Here is a 19,947-nt window from a genome sequence, read left to right on the forward strand (position 1 = left end):
GGCTCCTCTCAGCGTGGGTAGCATCATTCAACTTGAAGAGTTGTGGAGCCTGATTTAGAGTTTTTACCCTTACAGAAAGGGGGGCTGAGGGCTCCCCCCAGCGTGGGTAGCATCATTCAACTTGATGAATTGTGGAGCTTGATTCAGAGTTTTTTCCTTTATAGGAGGAGGGTTTGGATGTCAAGTGAGAATGGTATTGTGCAACTCAAATAACACAGAATAATAGGGGTATGGTTTTTAGTTAAAATGGAAAATGAAATGACAATAGAAATCACTGAAAATTTACAGGAATAAACTAGACTCAATAACGAAGACAAAACTTTTTACGGATTTGGAATATGATCTCCGGTTAGGGAGATATGACCCTGACAAGTTGGTCTTAATTCGGGTAGCGATTTACAACGATTTGCTTAGTGAATAACACTACAAATCGCTATAGTGATTTGCGGAAGAGACTACAAATCGCTATAGTGAGATCCAACAACACTATAAATCGCTATGGGGCTCATTGGAGACCCAAAAACACTATAAATCGCTATAGTGATTTGCAAAAGACATTACAAATCGTTGTTGAAAATCCGGATAACACTATAAATCGTTGTGGGGCTTGTTGGAGACCCGAAAATACTACAAATCGCTGTAGAAAAACCCGATAATACTACAAATCGTTGTTTCTCTTACAGGAGAGGGATCCGCGCCGGGGTGGAGGCCCCGGACCCCCCTCTTGTAAGGACAAAAACTCTAAATCAGGCTCCACAACTCATCAAGTTGAATAATGTTACCCACGCTGGGAGGAGCCCCCAAACCCCCTCCTGTAAGGGCAAAAACTATGAATCAGGCTTCACAACTCATCAAGTTGAACGATGCTACAGTCAGTGTGCAGGTCAGTCGGTATTTGATTGAGCAATATAGGATCGTCTGTTGGATGTGCACAGAAGTAGAGAGAGAAGGGAGAGAGAGTGAGAGGGTTGATGTTCATGGCCTTCTACAGGGGGAACTCTTTGCCTCCCTTGATTTTTTCTCTAGAGAGAGTGAGGGGGTTTTACAGTGTTTTACGGAGAAGGAAGAAGAAGAAGATGACGATGAAAAGTTCAAACAAACATTTTTGATGGCTCAGGTTTGTTTCGTCGGATGACCATCGGATCGCTGACTCATCATCGGATCGTCGGCTCACCATCGTTTCGCCGGATCACCATCGGCGAAACGATTAAGGTTCATTTTGCTGTGTAGACTTTGAAGAGTCAACATCATCCTCGACTTTCTGGATGGAGGACATGTTTGTCCTTTTTTTGAACTGTTTGTTTTTTCTTTTTTGAATGAAGGGCATTTTTGTCATTTTCTCAAACCGTTAAGTCTTTGCAATCACACCAGACTCCAATGCTAAGTGATGTCAACATACACAGGAATACGAGCCCCATGTGCTTGTATACGTGGCGCTCATTCAGACCCCCGAACACAGACGTGGGATTCAGTGAATCATCTGGGGAGAACATACACCACCCTCTAGTATTAAAGCAAACAGTCACATGTTCCTTTATTTTTTTAATCAAAATCTGGCGATGAATCCTAAAATTGCCAACCAATTCGCTAAAAGGGGGACCAGCACCAAACGTTGAGGTGTTCAAAACCACATGGCCAGCCTTCGACAAATATCAAGTTTATTGCGGCAACTCCAAGAGGGAGTCTAGGCCGCACAACAACTCCGATCTACTGACCATGATGGAGATGTTCATGAGGAGCATGTGGATTTTTTGATGTGTGAATCGACCCGGATGCCGCAGCGCACCAAGGAAAATGGCGAGAGGACTCTTGCTATCGTCACCAAGGCTAATAAGGTTTCCGAAGTTCTGGAGAGGGTTACAGCGGATGTTGTGAACATTGGACTCAGTTATGTTAAAACCCGAGTCAAAGTTGAACCATATACCGAAGCAAGGGTGTTGACAAGTGATGAGTGCATGCACTGCATCCCTCACAGGGATGCGATCCTTGGTTCTTTCTCTAATGAGTTACGCAGCAAGGTGACCCCATCCGCAGTGCCACCATCACCGACGTTGTAGCTTGGCACCTCAAACCGAGAGCACATTCTACCAGCCTGTGGCACATTGTTGCAACAATGGTGGCAGCAACTCTGCCATGCTCGAGTGCCCCTGTGTGCAATAAGGAACCCGAGGTCCTAGCCTATAGATTATTGCAAACAAGATCCCCAAAACGAGCCTCTCCTTGCTCGTTATGTGTTGAATCCGAAACTCGTTCCCGTAGTGGATAGTGGCCTACTCCCTAGTGTGCAAGAGTTGGGTTGACACACCCCGTGCAAACACTGTTGGACAGCTTCCAGCAGTAAAAAGTCAATTGCACGTTGAAATAGGCTCGACAATAGAAGGCTTAAGTTTGGATCTCAATGAAAGCCCTCTGTTTGCCGATAACTGTGTACTCCCATTTTAAGAAGATACGCAGGTTGAGCCACCCATTGCTCAGCCTGTTACGCTGCAGGAAATGGCCAATATAAGGGTGGACCCGCAACCTGTACCCGCAGTGGACAATACCCCTTGCGATGGTGTAATTTGTGGGTCAGGGATGCGCAAGGCCCATCCGAGCATTTATGCAGTAGAATTGTAGAAAAACATAGTGGTGGGACATCAACCACAGTTCGGTGATATTGAGTCGTTGGATGAACTTCAGGAAACAGACCAGCAGTCTGCTGCAATTCCTCTCTGTCTCGAGGAATTGGTGCAGCATGGTGAATAACTACAATTATGCAAGGGGAACCGTGTTGCTAAAAAAACCGAAAGCCTGATTTCAGTTGAGGATTTGCAGCAGACTGAAGAATTCCTCGAATCAGGGAAAGACGCAGTAACCTCACGCCCTGCCAACTGCGAATTTTTTGTTCCCACCTTATGCACTATATTAAGGTTTTACGATCATGACAATGAGTGGGATAAGTTCTGCAAATTTCTCCTGAATTCTGCTTGGGAAAAATTGACATTTATGATGAAAATATGGGTGGGCTGATGCTAAATGCAGTACTGCTAAACATGGAACTCTGTAGCCGAATCTCGTCATGTGGGACAATATCTCAGTACAATCTTGATGAACCTCGAGGCATACTTAATCTGATGGTTGTTGTAACAGCGCATAAAGATTCAAGGTTTCATTGCGTTTGATATTCACTTGCTCAGTCAGCATAATGAAATCAAGAAGTTCCATAGGCATGCAAACACAATCTTCGAACAGTTCCTCTAAAAAGGCCAATATGCTGAAGGCCTTGAGTTGCTCAAGGCTGCCCTTGCCATGGCTAGATACATTGGCAAGGTTGTTATTGGAATGGATGTTGCACAAAGAAAGCATGATGGGTCTAAGAAGATCTCAGGAGAAGCTTTGGAAGATCTATACAAGTCTGTGACTGGCTGCCCAATTGTGTCAATCGAGGACCCATTTAATCAAGACGATTGGAATCACTATGCAAGGCTGACAACTGAGATTGGAGACAAGGTCCAAATTGTGAGGAATGATCTCCTTGTCATCAATCCAAAGAGAGTTGAAAAGGCAATCTAAGAAAAGGCTTGCAATGCACTTTTCATTAAGGTTAATCAAATTGGAAAAAAAAATGTTGAAAACAGTATGGTGTTTGACTACACTGTTTTTTACCCCGGTGGAAACCAATAGCGAATCCACCACTGACAAAATGAGCTCCCTCCTCAAGCTTAAATGCATAGACAGCTCGTGTGCTGGAAGGACTACAAAATAAAGGGTGTGCCTACGTTGAAGATCGATAACAACCTTAGGAAGCATCATCTTGGACTCATGCCTAGTGGAATAGGAAAATCTCAAGAGGAGGAGATGATATGGTCTGATTTGACCTAGATCCAAAACCCATTCAATCCAAAATAATTGGTTTGTGGGGCCCAGTCATGGGCCCTGCCTTGGGACATCCTCTCCTATTTCTAGCCCACTCTAAATTTGGATCTCCTAAAAGTAGAGCAAGGTAAGATGAAATACTTGGATCTATCGACTCTTTGGCCCAGTCTAATTTCTAGATGTCTTTGAGGAAAAGAAGACTCTCTTTGGGCCATATCAACTCAAGGATGATGTCGGGAGGTGATGTGAGACCACTCGAGAGGTCAGATTTGGGACAGTAGCAGTGATCGCCTGAGAAGATTTCACGAAGGTATTTTTCGATGCCTATTTCTTGATGCATGTTCGAGAATGCAAGATGCAAGAGTTCTTAGAGCTATGACAGAACGAGATGACATTATCCGAGTACACTAGCAAATTTCGTCATCTTGAGCGCTTCTATCCAAATGCCTATACGACCAAATACGCTCGAGTGATGAAGTTCACTAGAGGATTGACTGATGGACTCAAGACTAAGGTATTGATTTAGCATTGAATGAGGCTATTGAAGCGGCTGGGTTTCCTCGAGAAAAGCCCAAAATCACTCGAAGGCATCAGGACTGGGAAGGGATGCCAGGAGGTCATTCCTGAAGAATAGAGATAGAACATGATTTCATCTAAGGCTGTGTACTCAGAGAGGACACAGACAGAGGCAGACCACTATCTCACCCATCGATTGATGTTATTTTCAGGTGCCTAGTGAAGGACACGTGGACAACTAGTGGACATTCATAGACGTGGACGTAAGATTGCTTCTGTAGTTATTTTTATTTTTGAACATTGTACATAGATGTACATAACAATAAACATATTGCGAAATGAATGACCATTATGTTTTGCATAAATATGCAAATTGTCTTGTGAATTTGGATCCTGGTTTGGAAACATGCATTTAAAAGGTAGTTTTAAAGTAAGAACAGTTTTTCGTCATGTTTTCGAAAAAGAGAAATTAAGAAAAAATAAATTAATGAGATTTTTTTGTTAAAAATCCGATAATTGCTCTCTTGTTACACTTTGGGTATTGCCCATATTATATAATTTTTTTTATAAATAAGATGGGATGAGGCATGGTTATATTTAGAATTATGAAAATAAAAGTTTATAATTTTTTTTTGAAAGAAAACATTCATAAACGTTTATAAATTTTAGGACCTCAATTTAATAATTATTAATAGGCTATTTTGTTGTTGTTGCTTAATGCCATATAGGCTAAAAGTTTTTCAGCTTAGTGGTTCTAAGTCGAATTCTAAACCAAATTTTTTTTATAGTAGATCCAAATCTGGGTCTGACGATGATCTGATAATATACGATTAATCTGGATACAGCTCATAAATGATACTTTTAGCTATGGGTTAATAACTATTGTAACAAGTCAAAAACTTGAAGGATTGATTTGAGGAGTGCACAACATTTGCCAAGTTGGATAAGTCATGCTACAATTATTTGGCTGCAAAAAAAAAAATCAATTGACCAAGAAAAAAAATGGAACATGATTAAATTAGGTTCAATGTCCCCATTTAAGTTCAATATATTTGAGAGAAATGCAAATTAACAATGTAAATTTCATTTAAGAGCATATAGTCATTTAGTTTTCAACATGAGTAAAACCCATTCATATCCCTATTAATATTGGTTTAAAAAATAAGACGGGTGACTACTATTGTGAAATGGTTTGATAGAAAACACGTTCAAAGAAATGAACATTTCAAAGCTCTCTGCTAGCTCAATGAATTCAATCTCTGCTCTTAGCTCTTTCTGAACTGTGCTAAAAATCTAGGTGGCCCTTTAAAATTTTAACAATAAAACATTGAGAAAAATAAATCCTAGACAAAAAATTATATGGAAAAACCTAAAATTGGATAAGCATGAAAATGTGAACAAGGTAGCACGTCCTCACATGCTTTTGACATGATTTTAGCCATATGGGCTGTCGTAAAGATAACGATTGCTAGAAAAAAAAAAACAAAAGAGTAAGACAGAAATGTTCCCTTCTACATGAGATTCATGAACCTTGGGTGTTGCTTTTGAATGTTAGATCCAAGACTCTAAAAAGCATCGCATGTGTAAAACTGATGAATTTAACCTACAAATTAAGCGCCAAATTACATCGAAAGTAGGCCACGAAATGACTTGTGAATGTCACTGTAAGTAATGAAAGCATGCATCCCTTACCGTGACAAAAAGGGAAGTGTTATTCCTTTTTTTTTTTTTAGTGTCAATCTCCTACCAGTTCATTCAAAATTAGATATAAACAGCATGGTATACAAAATTCATCCTTCCCAGTCTGAGGAGTGATGCTTTCAGGTGTTGGTCATCCCTCTATTAGTTAAATTTGCTAGATTTTTAACCAAAAAAATAAGATTTATAGTAACTATAAGTGATTTCTACCTTGTCAAGACTACAAAACTTTTAGAAGCCTTCTAGTTATTTCCTTCTTTTGTCCCTTACCCTCCATAGCCTTGCATCATCCATGGGAGATGTCCATACGGCTGGTTCCCATGATAGTAACCTGAAATTTTTACACCAATGACCTCGCAAGTGAGTGAGAGGAGACGGGTTCAAAAGCATGGTAGAATCTGTTTTTGAACAACATGACTATGAATATAAACAGCTTGCCATACAAGGGTTCCTCTCCAGTTGTGTCGTATCCAAACAAGATCAATGATGAGATCCATCCTATTTGAAATGATGAGATCCGTTCCTTGAGTGGGAGAAAAAACGTGTGTTTCAGCCTGGCAGTTAAGAGGGGCGTTTTCGTAACTTAACAAAAAGCATATTACTGCCCTTCACGTGCTTTGCACCACTTGACATTCTTGTCACGTGTGGTCACAAGCTTTTGGTGAAGCGACGCCAACGGGGGGCCACAGATCTGACGCGTGTCCTCCAAAACCCCATGTTGACCACGTGCTCGGCGTGATCCCCAAGTTCAAGGCAACAACTTTAGTGGTATACTGTATAAGAATACGTATAAGTGTACAGTATGTTAAACATACGGTTGGTCATCCAGGAGTCCTGGGTCGTGGACCCATCGACTCGGCTCGCCCAATTCAATGAACCGAGTGAGCCCCTGGACTGAGTTGGGTGAGTCATTGGTCCCATGTTTTGACTCTCAAGTGGACTCAAATGCCAATGAGTCAGACGACTCGGACCCCCGACTGGGATAGCCGGAGCACCAAACCTGGCACATCATGGAGTGGGAATGGATTAGATACAAGCTTGGTCATGATAGATACCAATCTTCGAGCATAGTCTGAAACTGAATCCTTAATCATATTTGATTCAATCTAGCATACTTTAATCTGGATTTGAATTTTATAAGAAATTGGATGAAAAGCAAAAAGAAAAGTTTAGAAACAAGGTTTTCCCCTATAAATAAAAGGTTCAAAACTAACAGATTAGATTTGGATTGAGTGTACATTAAATGGAAAACATTGATCTGAATCCAGAAAGTCCGGTTGGGTATTTCCAAAACCAGTCTCTGTATGAAGATCCATCTACAAGAATAATGGATCAAATTTGGATCAGAGGTCAGACCTAATCCACTCCCCTTGCAATATAGTCCCAAACCGGAACCACAAGCTTAAACAAAATATTTATTTACTCAAGCCCAAAACCTTAAATTCAAAAACTTTAATGATTAATTCTTCTTTGGAGAAATAACCACTCCATTTACTTTTAAGTAAATCTTAAGAATATATAACTTATACTAACTTTTTATAATAAATGAACGAATTTCAAAATGCCTCATGTATACAAGCTTAAACAAAATGTTTATTTACTCAAGCCCAAAACCTTAAATTCAAAAACTTTAATGATTAATTCTTCTTTGGAGAAATAACCACTCCATCATGATTCATCACCTTTTTCCTTACCAATGAACGGTAAGTCTTCTTGAAATAACTCTAAGAAAGCGTTGAGACTCCAACCACTCCTGACGCCATCTCAAGTCAATATATATATATAATGGGTTCATGCTAAATGCTTTTTTTTTTTACTCTTTCAATATTTTTTTTGCAGTTTTGACCCCATAAATGTGTTGGGCATAGTGCATTTACAAGAAATCCACACCTAAATCATGTGTTTTCGATAAAAAAAAATGATATTTGGAGTCTCAAAATAAATACTTTTAAATAAAATAATTATATTAAATAATATAATATTAAAGTTAGTTGGACTTAGTTGGAATGAAACCAATTAAGCCCAACCATAGGGGGGCCGATTTGGCCTAGAGAACTATCTTTGGAAACGTGTGAGGAATGAGACCCAAAGAGCCTCCTCACTTAGGATCCCAAGGAAGGATCTCTACTTTCTTAAGAAAAAACAAAAGTTGCAAGGCATGTGGTAAGGCCTTGTAGTAACTTACCATTTTTGTGAAAATTCTCATGTGACTTGAGAAAGAAGAAGTCAACATAGGAAAACGTTTTTTTAGTAAAGGGTGGACTCTACCACAACCCTTCATCTTCCCTCTTGTGTGCACAACCAAACATCTCACATGGCCCTAAAAATGCCTATAAATACCTCTCAAAAGGTAGAGAGGGGTCATTCCTTAGTTTTTTTTCTCTCTCCTCCCACATCTACCGAATTTTTGAAGTTTCTTTCCCTCTTTTCCACTTCTGTGTAGTGTGGGGCACCTTAGCGGAACTCCATTATGCACGAATTTGTGGTAGAGGATATACTTAAAGTCAAGCAAGATTTCATCAACAAGAGTAAGTTAATCTCTCACTTATGTAGTATTTTAAATATACCATTGTTTCTCCTCTTTCCATTCATACATACATGCCTTCTTATAATGCATGTGGGTGTAGACAAGGATCTTCATGAGAAAAACACATGAATACATATACAAATGTTATTTCTTCTATAATATTATCATTCTCAATTCAAAACCATGGTAAAAAATTATTTTCACCAATTTTAATGGTGTTTCATCATTTCGATCCATGTCATATTTTAGAAACCTTGTTCATATGTTATTTATTATGTCTTATCATTTTTGAAGCACATCAATGGTTAGAAACTTTGTTTGTATGTAGTACGTTGTTGTCTTATCATTTTTGAAGCACATTCATGGTTAGAAACCTTGTTAATGTATTATTCATTTTGTCTTATCATTTTTGAAGCACATCTATGGTTAGAAAACCTTGTTCATAGATTATTTATTGTGTCGTATCATTTTTAAAGCATCTCCATGGTTAGAAAACTTGTTTATAGATTATTCATTGTGTCTTATCATATTTGAAACACATCCATTGTTAGAAACCTTGTTCATGGATTATCTATTGTGTCTTATCATTTTTGAAGCACATCAATGGTTAGAAACCTTGTTCATATATTATTTATGGTGTCTTATCATTTTTGAAATACATCAATGGTTAGAAACCTTGTTAATAGATTTTTAATTGTTAGGCAGATCAAGACCTTGGCTTTCTAATGACACCAAGATCACCTTGATCTGATGAACGATTAGGGTGAAACATACTCTGAAAAATAGATTATTTGGTTGTTCCAGTCTATAGAGCATGCTTCTATTCTAGTTTTACAACTCAAAAACGAAAACCCTAAAGAGTTTTTGGCTCTGATTCAAAATAAGAAAATTATACATTCATGTCTTAGATTTTCAACAATTGTAAAAACATAGATTTTCAACATCGTATCAGAGAAATATAAATCTTAGAACATAGACTATTCTGCAGAAAATATATATGCAATTTTTCTCCTAAATATATGTGATTTTCCTCCTATATATATGCGGAGTTCCTCCTATATGTACAAATTTCCTCCTTTATATGCAGAGTTCCTCCTAAACATGTGATTTTCTCCTAAATATCTAATTTTCAACTAAATATATGTAGAGTTCTTCCTATACATGCATTTTTCTTCTAAATATATGTCGAGTTCCAACTATACATGTAATTTTCCTCCTAAACATGCGATTTTTTCTTATATACATGTGATTTTCTAAGTTTAACAAGATGTTCACACCTATTTTTATGCAAACTCAGTTAGATAATTGCGAAGTTTCGAGGTTTGAGTTTAATAGAATGTTCACACTTATTTTTATGCGGGCTTCCTCATTTTATGTGTATATTTTATGCATACTTCCTTATTTTATATGGACTTTCTTATCCTTGTCTATATTGAATAGTCTATCTTTCATAGGACTTTTTTCCCCACCCGCTTATAAGATTAAGGTGATCTTATTGGCGTTGAAAAGCTAACATCTCAATCTAATTTTTTTATTTTTGCTATTTTTCTAGATTTTTGACACAGACAGCCAAAAAATATCATAGAATAGATAGAAAAGGAGGAGTTGCGTCTGTTCATATCTTGTTTTAGGAACGCTGTCGGGGTTGTATCTCAATGCCCGTTTGTCATTTTTTAATGAATTAGTTATTGTTGAAAATGTATTTATGTCTAGTTTTTTTATTTATTTTCTAGAATCCTTTATTTTATGGGTCGAGACATCCTCTGAAGATAAGTCAGTAAGTCTCAAAGTCTACCTTTTGGTCTTTTAGAATCTCTAGAACACAGAAGATTCGCTTGATTTCTCAGATCTAGTTCTCGACTGCCTCAAGGTCCGTCTTTCCTGCGAAAGTAGGTGGGGTCATGTCCATAAACTTCTTTTAAGACATGTTGCCACTCTCAGTGACCTGCCTATCTAGAACCATTTGCTGCATGTTAGCTTCCATAGCCTGCATGGCCTCGGCCTACTGGCCCACAACCCCAGTGAGGTTGTTCAGGGTATCCATGATATCGTTGCACCTATTTGCCCTAGCCATCTAAATAAAACAAGAAAAACTAGGGTGAGTTTCTGACAAAACCCATCGAGTAGTGTCCCTAGCAAGTTTCTAGGTTCGTGATTACACAAAAAAAAAATTGAGAACTACATCAAACAATTCAAAAATTACTATTTTAAAGTTGAAATATACTTATAGTGATGTTAGATAGTTGGACGTGTCAGGAATCATCAAGTTCTTTCTCAGGCTTGAATACAAAGTTGTAACACCCCAAATTTTTATTGAGAAAATTTTAAGATTTTTTTTTTAAACATAGCTAAAAAATGTAATTGAACCGATGCAACTTTGGTGGGTTACAATAACACCATTACACACACATTGAGATTAATGCACTTAATTAAAGAAATTAATGCAATTCAATCCTTAATTAAATTCAAAGTTACATGTCTTATCAAAATCCAACTGAACCAAAATTATCCAAAAAAAGAAGCTAAATTCCTCGGAAAAGCAGAATGATGATGATCCATCTGACGGTGTCGAGCAACCCGTCATTACTCCAGCTTATGCATTATTTGAAAAATGTTTAAGTAGGTGCATTAATCCACAACCCTAGTATGTTACACCAAAACACATATGCACAGATATAATCCAACTACAAGAGATAAGCATTTGCATATTTTCAGACAATTAACTAAATCATACAACACAGCATACTAGGACAAGCATAAGTACATTATCATAATCACAAATATGCTACAATGCATAAATCCAAAGTAAAATAACAATTCATGCTTTAATTGAATTAAAGTCAGTGATTCCATACGTAGTGTCTTGTTTCTCTTTTCTAGCCCTAAAGAATACACACTTAGGGTTCCTAACTCTGATTCAACCAATCCAATGAGGTGTCTGTTATTCTATGTAGTTTATTAGCCTCATTGATTAAAAGAATTTGTAAACTTCCTTCAGAGTTTTCACTGGAGCGGTTCGTGATTGAGAGAGTCTTCTAGTGGTCCATACAGAATCAATTTTTATTCTTCAGATATTCGGGACATACCACCTAGGTCACATAGTAGTTCGACCCCGTACAACCTGCGACTGGGGACCAATGGAGACGCCTAACTCTCCAAAGCAACAATGATCGAGTGTAACACCATCCTCTTCAAGGTGGTTTCGAGTTTGAATGGGTTATAGGTGTTATTTAATATTAGGCTCATGAATTAATTTCAAGTGCTCTCAGCACACAGGCTCACTAGCCCAATCTCCAGTCGGGAGATTTGATAACACAAGGCTATTTTAACCTATTCAAATTGATCGTACTTTCAACCCTATCTCTAGGTGACTTTGAGCATGACCTCCTTGAGGCAATTATGTGATTATGTGCATGAATGCCTAGTCTTTTCTTTCCTTGGTGCTTCACAAGCACTCATGGGTCCCATCGAACCCAGGCTCACTATGACCCATGTTTATGGTCATACCACACATTCATTAGTATCATGCATGCACCATATCATATGCCCACATGCTTGCATGATTACATAAAGGTTGCATGCATAATTCAGTCATGTCTATGCTTTATTTGGAATTAACATATGCATTTATGTGTCTTACTAAACATGTTTCATGATGCATAATGCATATCATGGAATATGGCACATACATTCTTAACATTCATAATTCAACATGAATAACATTCAGTTAGCATGCATATCATACCACTAATCAAGATTTAATCATCATATAACATGTTGCATAATATAGAAAATGATGATATTAACACATGATAATTGTGTAGTTTGGGTCTCTATTAACTTTATTTTGGAAAAGCCACCAAAAAATAGAGGAATCGGTTTTAGCTCTCACAATTTAACTGAGGTTGCCCTAACATGACAGAAATGCAACCTAAGAAATAGAACTACAAAATCAGTAGTAACAAAATTATGAAAATTCTGAGACTGAACCTTGTTCAGGAAAAATGTAAGACAGATCATGTTCACTGCAGAAATTTGTTTCGAACTAGGAAATTTATTGGGATTTACTGAGAACTCTTTTGACAAAATCTTTTTTACAAAATCTTCTTATATGTGTTTTCCTCAAATTTTTTATAATTCAATTTGATCAGTTTCAATTAGGTTTTTGAAACTTTCAAAATCTCTGGTCAAAAAATCCTGCTGATAGGGCAGAAAGTCTATGCTCTATTGCAATGGACGTTGTGACCTCAAAACAGACTTAAATAGGACAAACCAAGATACTAAATTCAAGCCTGGATGTGTAGAATACTATAGTATTTTTATTGGTATTTATTGGATTCATAATCTCAAAGATATTGATTTATTTCTGAAACTGGTCAGGACAAAAATGAGAACAAAATATGAGAGATTTCAAAGTCATAAGACATTAATTAAGCAAGACTAAGGATGATATTAAAATCTAATCAAATATGATTACAACTGTTTTAAATAAATTTACAGCACCACACAATACATACTTAAGCATATTTATGCTAAATTATATAAAAACATTAACATACATCATCAAAAAATTATATTGCATTCATGGAATTACTCGAACAAAAGTGCATCTTTTCACTAAAAACATGAATCCTAATTAATCATCAAATTATAGTTTACATATGCACTAACATGTTGATTAACCATACTAACATGCACTAAACTAACTAAACATGCTAATATTAATCTATCTAAATCATAAAACATAAAATCCTTAAATCAATTTTGCTAAATCCTTCTTCAAAAAGATTTTGCATAAATGGCATGGATTTAGGCACATATAGAAATTCCAGAATTTTTAGAACTTATATTGCAACAATCTAATTTAATAAACACATTTAAACATGCTGAAATCAAATAAGTCCTAATAAAAAATTAAATCTAAGCCTTCTTGAAATATTTTTCATTTTAGAAGCCAAAACTAGTCTAGTTTTGAAAACCATTTTTTTCAATGATCCCGTGGTGACAAGGATCCACCAAAACAAGTTTTCTACATTGAAAATAGGCTTTAAAGTTGTGTTTTTAGGTTTGATCCCTATTGGTTCAGATCTGAAAATTGATCCTACACATATCTCATACATTTGGATCAATCTATGTCTACATGATTGATGTACCTACCTCATTCAGGTTTTTGAATCGGCAAAATTCTTCTTATCCCATCTTGGATTCACAAAAATGTCTCAAAGCTTAGCTGCAACTCCAATGGTTGTTGGACCAGCCTCCACCAAGAAGAAGAAGAAGAAAAATTTTGAGAAGAGAGAGGTGGAAGAGAGGATTTTATAAGGGAGGTGTAGGGACTTGGAAACAAGAGAGAGAGAGAGAGAGAGAGAGAGAGAGAGCAAGGGTGGGGCTGGACGTCCCCTCTTGTTTCTCATAAATTGTATTTTCTAAAAAAAAACCTTGACTCCCCTACAAGTTTCTTTTTTACAAAAATTTATGTAAGTTATTTCCCCTATTGTTTTTCCTAATTTTTTTCTTACTAAAATCCTAACTTAGGCCTCATAACATGTCATATAATGTATATTATTATCATATTGCCAAGTAACCACAAGGGGACCTACATGCATGTGATGCCCCCCTTGTGGTTGTTTTCTTACCTAATAAAAAAACCTCTCACCTAAGTCCTAGATTTTGCTTATATGGCAAGCAATTGACTTCAAATTTTTTTTTGCTCTTCTCTATTTTGTTTTTTGGAAACTTTTAAAATAGTTTTGATTTTTAAACCTTTAAGAAATGGGGTCTAGCTTGAGGTGCCACATAGGATAGGCCCCATAGGGGTGTCCTATGGACTTCAACCACTTTATAAAATTTGGTTTAGTCTAAATTTCCATTCCATGGATTATTAATTTAGCAATTAACACTTATTTTGTATTTTGGATTTCAAATACATAAAACTAAATTCAAATTTTTGGAAATGATATTACATGCATGTCTAATTAAATCTAAATTCATTTAAAATAAATAACAAATCTAAATTCAACTTCAAATTCTATTTAAATCCTAATTTACATGAAATTATCCCTGAGTTAAATTTGAATTTCATTTTAACTTTTAGTTAAAATTCTGACTCACTTGTGATTTATTTCTGAGTTAATAAACATGATTAATTTTAATCTCAATGCATATTTGAGTATCTAGAAATCTGTAATTGATATAAAATTTCATCTTTATTTATTAAAATAGTTGCCAAAAAATTTTGGGTCTTACAAAAATCCATCATAATGTCTTTCCATTTTTATTGTGGAATTTTGGTCTGTTGCACCATATCGTCAAGTCATTGATGTTCTATCTTGACTTTTTGGCAGGTCAAGCACTTCTAGATGTATATAGCCACGTCTTTCTTCATAGCCCTCCACCAATATTTCCTTGAATATTTTGGATATTTTGGTGCCTCCTGGGTAGATGATATATTTGCTATTGTGTGCTTCCTAAAGTATTTATTCTCTTAGCTTAGGGTTATTTGAGACCCCTAGCCTTTTCTCTATTCATATACTCTCGTCTTTCTTTAAATAAAAAAATGTGTCACCTTTCTAAGCCCTTGCTTTCAATTGTATATACTTGTGATCCTTGATTTGTTCAGTTATGATTCGGGTAAGGATCTCATGCTGCATTGTTAGATTCGACAGTTGAATCTTCCTTGAATCTACTACAAAAGGCTTTCAATTGACGAAGTCTTCTATCAAATTCCATTATTCTATGAGACTGGAAAGAGTGCCAACAACCTTGCAGCTAAGGACATCGTCCATAACATTTACCTTTTCAGGGTGATAGGAAAGCATGAATTCGTAGTCTTTAAGGAATTACAGTCATCATCGTTATCACATATTTAACTCCTTCTAAGAGAAGAGGTACTTCAGGCTTTTATGGTTTGACATGACGTCAAACTTCTCTCCATATAAGAAGTGTTGCCATATCTTGAGTGTGAACACTACATCGCCAAGCTTTAAGTCGTGGGTTGGATAATTTTTCTCGTGAATCCATAGTTATGAAGCGTATGTGATCACCTTTTCGTGTTGCATTAATATACAACCCAGACCCGTTCCTGAGACATCGATGTATGCCACAAGGTCTCCCTGACCAGAAGGTTAGGCAAGGATAGGGGCTAAAGTAAGCCTCTGCTTAAGAATTTAGAAACATTCCTCGCACTGGTTATTCCATTCAAACTTGGCTCCCTTCTTAAGGAGCTTCATCATTGGTAAGACAATCCGGGAGAAGTCCTGTATAAATTTTTGGTAGTATCCGACAAGGCCCAAAAAGTTACGAATGCCAGTGATATTCTATGGTTGTTTTCAATCCAATACAGCTTTTACTTTAGTGAGATCTATGACTATTCCATCTTTAGAGATCACATGCCCAAGGAATACTTTGTTGAGCCAAAACTCGTATTTCGAGAATTTGGCATATAGTTGATGCTCTTGAAGAGTCTTAAGACAATCCTCAAGTGCTCCTAGTATTGTTTTTTGTTTTTAGAGTATATAAGGATATCATCGATAAAGACGATGATGAAGGTGTTCAAGTAGGGCCTGAATATTCAATTCATTAGGTCTATGAAGATAGCAGGCTCATTAGTGAGTCCAAAAGACATTACTACGAACTCATAATGACCATACCTCATTCTCAAGACACTATTTGTTATGTCTTCATTCTTGATTCTGAGTTGATGATACTCAGATCTAAGGTCGATCTTGGAAAATACTTTCACTTTCTAGAGTTGATCAAATACATCTTCGATCCAAGGTAATGGATACTTATTTTTTACGGTAACCTGGTTGAGCATCCTATAGTCGATGCACAACCATAATGATCCATCCTTCTTTTTTAATAGCATGAATGCTCTCCACGATGATACACTAGGTCAGATGAATCCTTGCTCTATCATCTCTTCTAGTTGACCCTTCAGCTCACAAAGCTCTATCGGTGCCATCCGATAAGGTGCTTTAGAAATTAGCCATGTTTCTAGTAAGGATTGATCCCAAACTCGATCTCATGTAGCAAAGGGAGTCCTGGCAACTCTTTAGAGAATACATCAAAAAATTCTCACAGTACCTCAAGATTGTTAAGAGGTGTAGAAGTCAAATCCGCTGCCAAGAGATTGACCAAAAAGGCTATATAACCCCTCCTGAGGTACTTTTGTGCTTTCAACATTGATATTACTTGTTTCTGTGAAACGGGTCAGGATATCTTGTATTCTACTTTGGGTAAACCGAGTGGGGATAGTATGACTCTACCCTCATTACACAAAATTTAGCATGGTTATAGGCTAACCAACTTATGTCCAAGATGACATCGTACAACGTCATGTCAAGTAGGATAACGCTAGTAGGCAAATGCTACCCTGCTATCTCTATGTCTATATTCTTTAGACATTTTATATATTTAGTGCGAGAACCTAACGGGTTATACACTTTAATTATTTTATCCATAGGTTCTACTGAGGTATAGAGTTGTTATGTACAATCATCAAAGATAAAAGTGTGTGTGGCCCCATAATCAAACAAGATGAAAGCAACATATTCATTAACAAGTATGGTACCTTTAATCAAGTCACCATTTGTGAGTTGTTCGACTGATACAATGTAAACATGACCCACCGCAGGTTTCTGCTCTGTCTTTGGTGGTTGCAGTCGCTAGAACGGATGACGCTACTGTGATTGTTGGAAAGGCCCTGTTGATCCCATATTTCTTCGCCATTCATCTGAGGCCTTCTTGTTGCAATCCCTCACGTAGTGGCCCAACTTGCCATAGTATAAACAACCACCCGCATCGCGGGGACATGGTTTTTTAGGGTGATACAAGTGACATTTTTGGCAGCTAAAGTTGGATAGCTCTGTGTTTTTGTAGTGGCCTTATGGCCAATGGAGTAGAGTTCTTTCCTCAAAATTCCCTCTTATAAAAAGGTGGCCATGACTCCTGCCCACCAGGGGATGACCTCTTGTTGTTCTCGTCACTTATTGTTGGTTTCTTTCCTGTGACGCCCTTGGAATTGCTCCTAGTTCATATTAATTTTTGAAGTTGTCGCTACGGTAGCATGAAACATCTACAACATGCTTGTTATTATGCGAGACTGCAACCCTTCTCGTAACTCATGGATGTATTTGCTGACTCTCTGTTGGTCAGTCTTGAATAACCTGGAGCAGCACCGCTCGAGGTTCGGGAACTTGGTAGTATAGTCGATAGGACTTGTACTACCTTATCCCAATTCTAGAAACTCTATCTTCTTTCGATTTTTGAAGTGTATAGGGAAGTAATTATCTAGGAAGGCTCTTTGAAAATCACCCCAAGGGATGACCTCATTCTCAAAAAATTGAATTAATTTGTGGTGTCCCATCACTTTCATGTGTTATCTTTCAGTCAGTAGGTGCCGAAACTAGTTTTTCGTCGACCAACACTTCTAGCACTTATAATGCACACTCAGTTTCCTCGATCCAGCTCTCTGAAAGTTCTGAGTAACCTTTATCGATGAAGACCAGCAGGTCTAACTTGAGGAATTTCTTGTAAGTAATTCCTCTAGTGTTCTCATTACGAGGCGGGACTGGTTTCTGCCTTGTCTCACGGATGGTCATGACCAAATTGTTGAGAGTTTTCAAAAAGAATCCTTAAATATGGAACTTCTCGCTCGGCATGGTTCTCCTCGTCGTAGGAGTCATCCATCTATTCACACATAATTAACATGATTTTGTTTCTTTAATTGTATATAAGGAAGCAAAAAAAATTTACCTTGCATATATATTACAAAGCAAGCAAACACACATTGTCGTATTTATAAAGGTCACACACTATTGGCGGACATAGGCAGCGAAAACCTCACACATGAGTGCACTGACTCAAAACATGAGTAGTTTTAAGAACTGTGTTTCTTTTTTGAACTAAACAGCCTTAGATAGAATTGTTTATTCTCACATCGCCTTGGATTGGGCACAGAAGGATGTGTCGGAGATGAAATATTTGGAGTGTGCTCTGACGATATTCACGTATGCTCAGGTGAAGTCGAGATGTAAACCGACGATGTTTGTTCATATTGAGGCATGGCAAGATGATAACTCGAAGAATCTAGGATATCAATCGACAAGTATAATGAGTTATATGCCTCTTTTAGGCCATGGAGAGGCATTGTCAAGTGGTAACTTAGCGAATCACAGGTCGCAGTAGTGAAGGCTCGTTCATCACCTCCCAAGCTCAGTATTCTCATAGAAACTGATAAGGCACTACTCCCTTTATTGGAGTTCTGGGGTCCGCTGATGCATGAGGTCGTGTTCTTAAGGCCATGCGCTGCTCATAGACCAGTGTCATGGGTGTGTTTGCTCTGGCATTCGTTGGCAGAATGCTCTTCCTCTCCGTAGAACTGACAATCCTCAAAATTGAAGGGATAGAGTCATTGTCAATGCATAACTTGACACCAATAGCAAAAACCTCTCAGGTCATGAGTTGCCATCTATATTTGACAAAACATTTTTTTCAAGGTTAGAATCTTGAAAGTAATACTTATAATGCGATATCGTGAGCACGACGGATCTTGAACCAGGTTTCTCAGACTTAGGCTTTGATACCAATTTTGTAAAGCCCCAGATTTTCAAAACAACACTTTATATAAACTTCATTGATTATTTTTGTTTTTGTTTCTTTAGAGCAGAATTTAAAAAAGACTTTAGCATCAGAAATAAACAATAGTTAGTCATCATTTTTAGAATATGTTGAGCGAATCATAGGTATGTGGTCAATCACTCATTGTTCACCAAAATATTTTATTTAAGCAAACCAAAATAAGTTATTTATTACAAACAATACTGCTTAGTAAAGCAGTACTAGATAAAATGAGTTTTTAAACAAAATGTCTAATAAAGTCTAGAGAAACTCTGGATCTTGATGTTGCTCTACTATGCATCTCACATCGTAGGTTCAATACCTGTATCCCCTATAAAATGGTGTCAGAACCATTTCTAGTCTGGTAGAAAATTATTTTAATTCTAACAAGTATAATATGTTGAAGACATAAAGGGTCAGTCCAAGGTCATAGTTGAAAATATTGTAGTTCAAGTCTCCATGACTTAGCATATAGGTATCCCATGGACCGAAGTAGGAGCTCCTTGAACCTAACTTAGCCATACGAATATAATTTGGATCCTTCACATGATCGATCCAACAGTGTACCGAGATCAATACATTACATAAGGTGATGTATTAGTAGTACTAACTGTAACGCCCCCAAAATTTTAACCTTAATTATTGTTCAAATATTAAAATTTTGATACCAATTTTTTTTCTTATTTTTTATAAATATAAGTAAATCAGATCTTATAATGCAAAAATGATTT

This window comes from Nuphar pumila, chromosome 12, assembly GCF_984573655.1.
Source record: "Nuphar pumila chromosome 12, dmNupPumi1.hap1.1, whole genome shotgun sequence".
Lineage (NCBI taxonomy): Eukaryota > Viridiplantae > Streptophyta > Magnoliopsida > Nymphaeales > Nymphaeaceae > Nuphar > Nuphar pumila.